The sequence below is a fragment of the Loxodonta africana genome, chromosome 21, assembly GCF_030014295.1.
Source record: "Loxodonta africana isolate mLoxAfr1 chromosome 21, mLoxAfr1.hap2, whole genome shotgun sequence".
NCBI classification, from domain to species: domain Eukaryota; kingdom Metazoa; phylum Chordata; class Mammalia; order Proboscidea; family Elephantidae; genus Loxodonta; species Loxodonta africana.
In genome coordinates, this window is record NC_087362.1 from 60,150,809 (window position 1) to 60,161,073 (window position 10,265).

General features: G+C 45.7%; 1 protein-coding gene across 2 annotated transcripts in view; it reads right to left on the minus strand.

The window, feature by feature from the left end:
- Positions 1-6,897, minus strand: part of NUP93 (nucleoporin 93) — a 114,723-nt gene extending 107,826 nt beyond the window's left edge. Inside the window, exon 1 of one of the 2 annotated variants that reach the window (XM_023555580.2) lies at positions 6,756-6,897. The gene's annotated coding sequence lies outside the window, so the exon portion shown is untranslated. The remainder of the gene's footprint in view (positions 1-6,755) is intronic. The other variant, XM_003416298.4, reaches the window with a different exon arrangement.
- Between the last annotated feature and the right edge of the window lie 3,368 nt (positions 6,898-10,265).

Consider the following 10,265-nt stretch of genomic DNA (forward strand, 5'->3'; position numbering starts at 1 on the left):
ACTCTCCCCCTCTTGAGTCAGCCCTTTCAGTCTCTCCTTTCTTGACAATTTTGCCTGCTTCCCTCTCTCTCTATCCTCCCATCCCCCCTCCAGACAAGAGTTGCCAACACAATCTCAAGTGTCCACCTGATATAATTAGCTCACTCTTCATCAGCGTCTCTCTTCCACCCGCTGACCAGTCCCTTTCATGTCTGATGAGTTGTCTTCGGGGATGGTTCCTGTCCTGTGTCAACAGAAGGTCTGGGGAGCATGGCCGCCGGGATTCCTCCAGTCTCAGTCAGACCATTAAGTTTGGTCTTTTTATGAGAATTTGGGGTCTGCATCCCACTGATCTCCTGCTCCCTCAGGGGTCCTCTGCTGTGCTCCCTGTCAGGGCAGTCATCAATTGTGGCCGGGCACCAACTAGTTCTTCTGGTCTCAGGATGATGTAGGTCTCTGGTTCATGTGGCCCTTTCTGTCTCTTGGGCTCTTAGTTGTCGTGTGGCCTTGGTGTTCTTCATTTTCCTTTGCTCCAGGTGGGTTGAGACCAATTGCTGCATCTTAGATGGCCGCTTGTTAGCATTTAAGACCCCAGACACCACGTTTCAAAGTGGGGTGCAGAATGATTTCATAATAGAATTATTTTGCCAATTGACTTAGAAGTCCCCGCAAACCATGTTCCCCAGACCCCCGCGCTTGCTCCGCTGACCTGTGAAGCATTCATTTTATCCCGGAAACTTCTTTGCTTTTGGTCCAGTCCAATTGAGCTGACCTTCCATGTATTGAGTGTTGTCTTTCCCTTCACCTAAAGCAGTTCTTATCTACTGATTAATCAATAAAAAACCCTCTCCCACCCTCCCTCCCTCCCTACCTCGTAACCACAAAAGTATGTGTTCTTCTCAGGTTTACTATTTCTCAAGATCTTATAATAGTGGTCTTATACAAAATTTGTCCTTTTGCCTCTAACTAATTTCGCTCAGCATAATGCCTTCCAGGTTCCTCCATGTTATGAAATGTTTCAGAGATTCGTCACTGTTCTTTATCGATGCGTAGTATTCCATTGTTTGAATATACCACAATTTATTTACCCATTCATCCGTTGATGGACACCTTGGTTGCTTCCAACTTTTTGCTATTGTAAACAGAGCTGCAATAAACATGGGTGTGCATATATCTGTTTGTATGAAGGCTCTTGTATCTCTAAGGTATATTCCTAGGAGTAGGATTTCTGGGTTGTATGGTAGTTCTATTTCTAACTGTTTAAGATAACGCCAGATAGATTTCCAAAGTGGTTGTACCATTTTACATTCCCACCAGCAGTGTATGAGAGTTCCAATCTCTCCGCAGCCTCTCCAACATTTATTATTTTGTGTTTTTTGGATTAATGCCAGCCTTGTTGGTGTGAGATGGAATCTCATCGTAGTTTTAATTTGCATTTCTCTAATGGCTAATGATCGTGAGCATTTTCTCATGTATCTGTTGGCTGCCTGAATATCTTCTTTAGTGAAATGTGTGTTCATATCCTTTGCCCACTTCTTGATTGGGTTGTTTGTCTTTTTGTGGTTGAGTTTTGACAGAATCATGTAGATTTTAGAGATCAGGTGCTGGTCGGAGATGTCATAGCTGAAAATTCTTTCCCAATCTGTAGGTGATCTTTTTACTCTTTTGGTGAAGTCTTTAGATGAGCATAGGTGTTTGATTTTTAGGAGCTCCCAGTTATCGGGTTTCTCTTCATCATTTTTGGTAATGTTTTGTATTCTGTTTATACCTTGTATTAGGGCTCCTAGGGTTGTCCCAATTTTTTCTTCCATGATCTTTATCGTTTTAGTCTTTACGTTTAGGTCTTTGATCCACTTGGAGTTAGTTTTTGTGCATGGTGTGAGGTATGGGTCCTGTTTCATTTTTTTGCAAATGGATATCCAGTTATGCCAGCACCATTTGTTAAAAAGGCTATCTTTTCCCCAGTTAATTGACACTGGTCCTTTGTCAAATATCAGCTGCTCATACGTGGATGGATCTATGTCTGGGTTCTCAATTCTGTTCCATTGGTCTATGTGTCTGTTGTTGTACCAATACCAGGCTGTTTTGACTACTGTGGCTGTATAACAGGTTCTGAAGTCAGGTAAGGTGAGGCCTCCCACTTTCTTCTTCTTTTTCAGTAGTGCTTTGCTTATCCGGGGTTTCTTTCCCTTCCATATGAAATTGGTGATTTGTTTCTCTATCCCCTTAAAATATGGAAATATTCTTTTTGACAACAAATGTGATGCCATTCCTCTTCAAGTTGTCATTCCTGGCATAGTAGATTATATGATTCTCTGGTTCAAAACGGTCAGTACCAGTCCATTTCAGCTCACTAATGCCTAAGTCCAACAAACTTACAAGTAGTGGAGGTACATAGAAACATAATTATCTATCATGGAACGTTCTATATTAACTCTCAGCTGTCTAGTCAAGTGGAAGCCCGGCCTGGGATGGAAGAGCCATGGACTCCAGTTTGGCTCTGCCCTGGGGACTGGCCCTTCCCCTCTCCCCAGGTCCCGGGCTCACCACCAGTGAGATGAGAGTGAGGGAGGTGAGGCTCGGGTGATTTCTAACAGCCTGTCCAACATGAAGAATCTACACATGCGGTATATTTTAATTCTGTCCTCTAACGCTTCCTTCAGAAGGAGCAGCCCCATTTTAGTGGTGATGGCCATTATCTGTATACAAAATCTTAGGAATGATTCTGCCTCCATCTTACAACTAACATAAATGAGGGTAAGAGATCACCAAGTTCACCTCTCCAAAAAGGTCTTTAGCTGTGGCTTTGACTGTTTCTCTAAGCCAGGGGCTCTCAACTAGGGGCAATTCCCCCACCAGGGGACATTTGGCAATGTCTGGAGACATTTTTGGTTGTCACAACTGGGGAAAATGTACTACTAGCATATACAGAGTAGAGGCCAAGAGTGCTACTAAACATCCTACAATGCACAGGACGGCCCCCACAACAAAGAATTATCTGGCCCAAAATATCAATAGGCCAAGATCGAGAAACCCTGCTGTAAATGGGTTCCTCTCCCTTCAGACTCCTCAGCTGGAGCTTCTTCATCTACTCACCCCTTAAATGCCAGGCTTCTGTCTTTGGACCCCCTATTTTCACTCTATATATTTCTCTGGACAAAACTCATCTCAGCCACGGCTTCAACTGAAACCCCTACTAAAAAATCCAAACCCAAACCCACTGCTGTCGAGTCGATTCCAACTCATAGTGACCCCACAGGACAGAAGAGAATTGCCACATAGGGTTTCCAAGGCTGTAACTCTTTACAGAAGCAGACTGTCACATCTTTGTCCCACAGAGCACCCGGAGGGTTCAAACTTCCAACCTTTTGGTTAGCAGCCTAGCACTTTAACCACTGTGCCACGAGGGCTCCTTCAACCCCCACTAGTGGCTATTAATCTTCTGGATGGCCACAGACCTCTCTGTGAATCTCGTGTTCACATACACACGTACACACAACACAACCACACGCACATTCTTCAGGATACAATGTTAGGAGGCTCACGAAAAGGACCCAAGAGAACTTTCTAGGCCCAGGCGAGGACCCAATCTATCAAAACAAAGGTGACTCCCTTATCACTACGGTCAGTCCAGCTCTCTCCCCTAAGGTGATATTTCTGATTGTCCACTTGACATCTACACATGGCTGACCCACAGGTACCTCAAACTACACATGACCCAAACCAAACTTGTCAATTCTCTCCCCTCTGGGCTGCCACCACTGCTGCTTCCTTCTCCTGGGTTCCCTGTGTCTACTCATGAACAATCAACACTCAGTCAATTCAGTCAGAAACCAGCTAAGAGTCACTCCAGGGTGCCCTTTTTCCTCCTGAACATTCAGCCAATCCCCTGGTCTACCACCCAAACCTTTTGCAAAGCCAACCCTTATCTCTTTCGCCCCTACACTGATCCTCTCGCTCTTCTCCTGGATCACCTCAACAGTCTAGGTCTTCTCGTTCCTCCAATTCATCCTCCCCATGGCCAGAGAGAGTTTTCTGAAATACTCCCCAGGAAATACCTTCCATCCACTACAGGAGGAAGTACTCACCCTCTGCCATAGCTATTCAGGGTGCCCTCCATAGAACAGACACTGCCACCCTTATCATATTCACCTATTATTGCCCTCCCCCAACTCTACACTCCAGGAACTCTCTATTTCTTGGAGTTCCTCATGCTGTTTCCTCTGTCCCCATGCCAGGTGCACACTCACAGTGCCATCCCCACCCTGTCCACATAAGGAGGCTATGTGTCCTGTAAAGCCAGCTGGGGCAGCCCCGCTCATCCCAGCCCCCTCCCACACTATTCTGCATTTTCTATCGCTGCTCCTCCCTAGTGAAGTAGTTGTGATTACTTCTGTCTCCCTCACTGGGTGGCGAATTCCTGTAGGGTAAGGTCCATGGACTGCTCAACTCTAAATCCTCAGCAGTTGATAAGCTTGGCAACTAACAGGCACCAAATAAATGTCTGCAGAATTAAAAGTGACCTGTTTCCTGAACACACCCTGCCCCCCCCACCCCCAGCACATCTCTCTTTCCCTCTACCTTATTTTCTGCCTCAGCCTATCAGGACGCAGATTCAGATATTCAAGTTCTTCACATCCCCAACTTGTTCCCACCTCAGGGTCTTTGATTTTGCTGTTCCCCCTGCCAGGAATGCTCTTGCCCTAGATATTCCTATGACTTGCACTCTCATTTCAGGCAGGTCCCTATTCAAATAATCTGTCCTCATTTATAAAATGCCCTGACACCACATTCTATATTTGTGTTTTTTTTGTCAGTGGCCTCTCTAGGACCATCCGCTCAATGACAGCAGGTCTGTCTCATTCACCACTGTATCCCCAAGCCTATAACAGTGCCAAGCACAGTCATTTCTTCCATATTTACTAAGCATCTACTGTGTGCCAGGCCTAGGTGCTTGGGATATGTAAGGGAAAAAAACATAAAAATCCCTTCCCTCCAGGAGCTCACATTCTAGAGGGGGAAGACAAACAATACACACAATAAATATGTAAAATATAACTCCTAAGAAGAAAAACTAAAGCAGTTAAGGAAGACAGGAAGTAGGAAAAGCCTCATTAGGCGACCCTTCAGTAAAGTTCTAAAAGAAGTGAGTGAGCAAGTCACATGAATATTGAACTGCAAGTGCAAAGGCCCTGAGGCTAAAGCATGTCTGACTCGTGTAAGGGAAGGGTTGGGGAGGGTAGAAGAAAACGAGATCAGAAAACTGTCAGTGGGTCAGGCTGTGTAAAGCTTTAGGGCTCAGAGTAAGGAGTCTGTGTTTTATTATTAATGAAATGGGGACCTATTCAAGGGTTTTTGAGTAGAGAAGTGATATGATCTGGCCTGCTTTACAAGGATCCCTCTTGCCGCTGTGCTGAAAATGGAGGCCAGGGTAGAAGCAGGGAGACCAGTTGGGAGGCTATTCCAATAATCCAGGTGACAGGTGGCAGTGACTTAGCCCAGGATGGCAGGCATTGGACATAGAGTGAGACAGAAGAGCAATCAAAGATGACTCTAAGGGTACTGGCCAGAGCAGCTAAAGGATGCACTTGCCTTTTATTTCACTGAGATAAAAAGAGCAAGAGGAGCAATCTGGAGAGGGAGATGGAGGGGAGCTTTCGAGCGCCATTTTGGCAGATTCAGTTTGAGCTCCCCATCATCCATTTCAGTAGACATCAAGCAGGCAGCTAGATAAAGGCCTGGGAGAGGCCCAGGCTGGAGGTATAAATCTGAGCTGTTAGCTTAATACATAGGTATTTAAAGGTATAAGTCTGGATGAGTTCACCATGAGTGAAAGATGAAAGCATCACAAACACAAAAGCACAAAGAAGAATGGTGGAAAGAAACAAAGAAGAAAAGCTACAAGCCTGAAAAACCCCTCCCCCCAAATCTGGTCTGCGGTCAGTATTAGAAGACAGAATACAAAAGGTGACCCTTGCTTGTGCGGAAAGACCTTGGCCAAAACAAACAAAAAACAAAACCTCCTTCCTACACCTGGCTGAAGGGCAAATCCGAACCAATCGGCTCTGTCAAGGTATCCTTCAAACTTTGACTAAAGACCCCTGGCGTCGGCCCCATAATTTTTTAAAAGGAATCCAGTAAAACTCAGGCATCGCCTCTGCAGAAGATGGGATGCTGTAAGCCCAGAAAAAGGATGGATCACCCCCTAATTCCAATCATAAGCAATTCCCCGAATGGGGAGAAACATCCCCCTGAACGTCTGTTCAGAAGGAAGGGCAAGGGATGGGAGAGGCTTACAGGGTGGTCTCCCCCCTACCCAAAGGCTCCTTCCTTCAGAAGGCAATGCTTCCCAAGAGGGTGTATACCCGGGGAGCCAGCGAGCCGGCAGGGCTCGGTCAGTGGAGGAATCAGGAAGGATGTTGCAGTGGGGAGCGGGCGCCGATCCAGCCAAGGGTGGGCCCGTAAGGCAAGGGGTGGGGGCGTGGTGCGCCGCGGCGACTGCTATAACGGGGGAGAGGGAGATCAGGAGGCTAAGGCTCTGTATTCAAGAAGAGGGCAAATAAAAGGCATTCCAGGGGCGCAACCCTACGCTATAATGGGGGGCGGTTCGACAGGGCGTTATGTCACCAGCGTCAGGCGTGCCTGGCTGCCACGAGGAGAACGGGAAGTGTGAACGGCACAGCTCCGAGCGTGGGGACGGAGCTCCGCCCAGGCGCAAAATCCGGGGTTCAAGGACAAGCCCCAGGTCGGAAGGACGTGCACAGAAGCGACCTTACCTGGCGCCGTAGCCGCCTCCCCGCTCAGGTCCAGGTTTGAGAGCGCGGCCGCCGCTTCTCGCGCCGCTCACCTGCGCTTCCTGATTGGCCGAGGCTGGACGCTCCCAGAAACCCCTGCGAGGCGCGCCACCGAAGGAACTTTATGGAGACCCGCGGAGAAGGACAGGAACTTGGGCGGGGCCGGGGCGGGGCAGGGGGCGGGGCCTTGGGCGGGGTCTGAGGCTGCGCTGTCACTCCCGACACACCCGCGGCCACCGCCCTTACCCTCCCACGTGGTTAGTATCCGCTCTGCTGGGAGAACGCGATTCCACAACTGGCCTGCGCGGATTTCTCGCCCCTTATTAAGCGCCATCCAAGTACCAGGGACTATTCTAGGCGCTGGAGACACAGCGACGACCACGACAGACAAAACCCCTGCCCTCGTGGAGCTCTCAGGCTGGTGGGGGAAACATAATATAAGTAAATAAATAATAAATGACTGCACATTGTCAGAAGGACTATGAAGAAAGAAGAGCGACCGGAGAGAGTGCCTGGATGGCCAAGGAAGGCCTCTCTGAGGAGGTGACATTTGAGGCAAAGCATGAATGATGACAAAGGGTCAGCCTTGCACAGTCTTGGCTGCAGCATTTCAAGCAGAGGGACAAGAGTGAAGGCTCGGAGGGGGAACAAGCTTGGCGTTTGAGGAATAGAAAGGGGTGTATGGCTGGAAAACGGTGACTGAAGGCAGATGGGGTAAGACTCACAGTAGGCTGGGCCAGACTTGCAGGTCCTTTCCACCATGGCAAAAAAAGTTCAATTTCTTCTTCATGCAATGGGAAGTCTAAGTCTTTTCGTTGCTCCAACCCATCCGTCCCGTGGCTGGAGAGGCCTTTCTGAAATTCTCCTCTGCTTTGAGCCTTTTTTTTTGAGCCCATCAGGCAGAGGGTCAGCTCAGATGTCACCTTCCAGCCACAACAGGAGGAAGTATTCACCCTTTGACATAGCTATACAGGTGCTCTCTATAGAATGGGCACAGCCACACTTATTCTCATCTGTTATTGCCCTTTAACCAACTCTATTACATTTTTTCATGAAGTGTAATTTACAATAAAATGCACCTGTTTTAAGAGCACACTTAGATTCATTTGAACAAATGTGTCTTTGTAGCCATTGCGCCAACAAGATATAAAACATTTTCATCATCCTAAAAAATTTCCTCAGATCCCTTTGCAGTCAATCTCATTTCCAACCCCCCCCCCAAAAAAAACCTGGGAAACCACTGATTTGCTTTCTATCATTAGTTTTGCCTGTTCTAGAATTTCATGTAAATAGAATCATACCATATCTTTTGTGTCTGGCTTCTTTAGCTCAGCTGATACCTGTATCACTAATTCCTTTTTATTACCAAGTAGTATTCATTGTATAGATACACCGTGTATTATTTATCCATTCATCTATGAGTCGGAATCTACTCGAGGGCAATGGGTTTGGTTATTTTGTTTTTATTGATAGATGTCTGAGTTATTTCCAGTTTATGGCTATTATGAATAAGCTTCTATGAACATTTTTGTACAAGTTTTTGTACGAATGTATATTTCCATGTCTCTTAGATAAGTATCTAGCAGTGGAATTTCTGGGTCATATGGTGCCCTGATTAAGTGTTCAGCTGCTAACCAAAAGTTTGGCAGTTCAAATCCACCAGCTGCTCCTTGGAAACCCTATGTGGCAGCTCTGCTCTGTTCTATAGGGTCACTATGAGTTGGAATTGACTTGACGGCAACAGGTTTGGTTATTTTGATGTTTGTGGTAAATATGTGTTTAACTTTATTAAAAACTGTCAAATTATTTTCTAAAGTGGTTGCACCAGTTTGCATTCCCACCAGCAAGGTGAGCTCCAGTTGCTCTACATCTTCGCTAACACTTGATATTGTTAGTTTGTTTTGGAGTTTTTATCTTTGAGCCATCCTAATAGGTGTGTAGGGTATCTCAGTGCAGTTTAAATTTTTTATTTCCCTGAAAACTAATGATGGTGAGAAAATGGCTACATTTTAAAATTGACAACACCAGTCACGGAGGCGGCACGTGGAGCAACAGAAACCATCAGGTACTGCTGAGGGCTTGTCAGTGGGTACACCCACCTTGGAAAATGGCTCCATCTATTAAAGCTAAATATATACGCTCTGTTGTTTTGGGGTGCCACTGAGTCAATTTTCTACTCGTAGTGACCCATAGGGTTTTCTAGGCTGTAATCTTTACAGAAGCAGATCTCCGAGTCTTTCTCCCATGGAGCCTCACAATGGGTTGAAACCGCTGGAGCTTACAGTTTGCACCCAAGCACTTAACCATTGTACCACCAGGGCTCCTTTACATGTACATACTCTACAAAACAACAATTCTATGTACATATCTGTCTATCTCCAGCATAAATGTGTGCATATTCTCACCGGAAGTCATGTATAACAACATTCATGGCACCATAATTTGTACTAGGCTGAAAGTACAACCTAAATGTCCCTTAACAGAAGAGCGGACATGCAAATTATGCTGTGGTCATGTAACAAATGCAGTAAGAAAAAGAATGAACTACATCCACAAAAAGCAACTTAAAGGAACCTCACGGACATACTGGTAAGCAAAAGTAAAAAAAAAAAAAAAAAAAAACCAGTGCCGTGGAGTCGATTCCAACTCATAGCAAAAGTAGCCAGACACAAAAGTATAACTCCATTTATATAAAGTTCAAGTCAGGCCAAACTAATCTATGGTGACAGATGTCAGAATAGTGGTTATTTTGAAGGGGGAAGGAAGGAGCTATAGACTGGAAAGAAGAATGAAGGAATCCGAGGTCTGTTAATGTGTTATTTCTTATCTGGAAGCCAAGTGCCAATTTTTTTTTAAATTCACTAAGCTGCACGTTTAAGACTTTGTGAACTTTACTACGTATATATTATTCATTATATTACAATAAAAAGTTAAAAATAATGTAAAACGTCCCCTTTACTGTGGAATATTACATTTTTTACTACTCAAAATTCACATCACTGTCCCTCCCCCTACTGTCTGTAGTTTTGAACCTCATTGAACTACTGTGGTAGTCCCCCACAATACCCAGCACGTGTCACAGGGAAGGAAAGCAAGAAATATTTCTTTTAAGTAACAGAATCAAGCTCCACTGATTGCCCCCCTATCTTGACTGCGCTGCCAGAGGTGAAGTTCTTAGTGGGTGGCAACAAATTACCTAAAGCTTTGTGGTCAGTGGCTGAGTGATGAGCAATGTCCTTTAAAAATCATGAGAAGCTTCAAAGGGAAGCTTCTAACTATGCTTTCAGATGGGTTTAATTTCAGCTGCACAAAAGGCGACTTGACATTATCAGGAATGGCAAATAAGCTTTCTCTTGAACACTAAACCAGTCGCCGTCGAGTTGACTCCAATTCGTGGTGACCCCATGTGTTGCAGATAGGACTGATCCATAGGGTTTTCTGGGCTGTAATCTTGACAGAAGCAGATATCCAGGACTTTCTTTTGCAGCACCA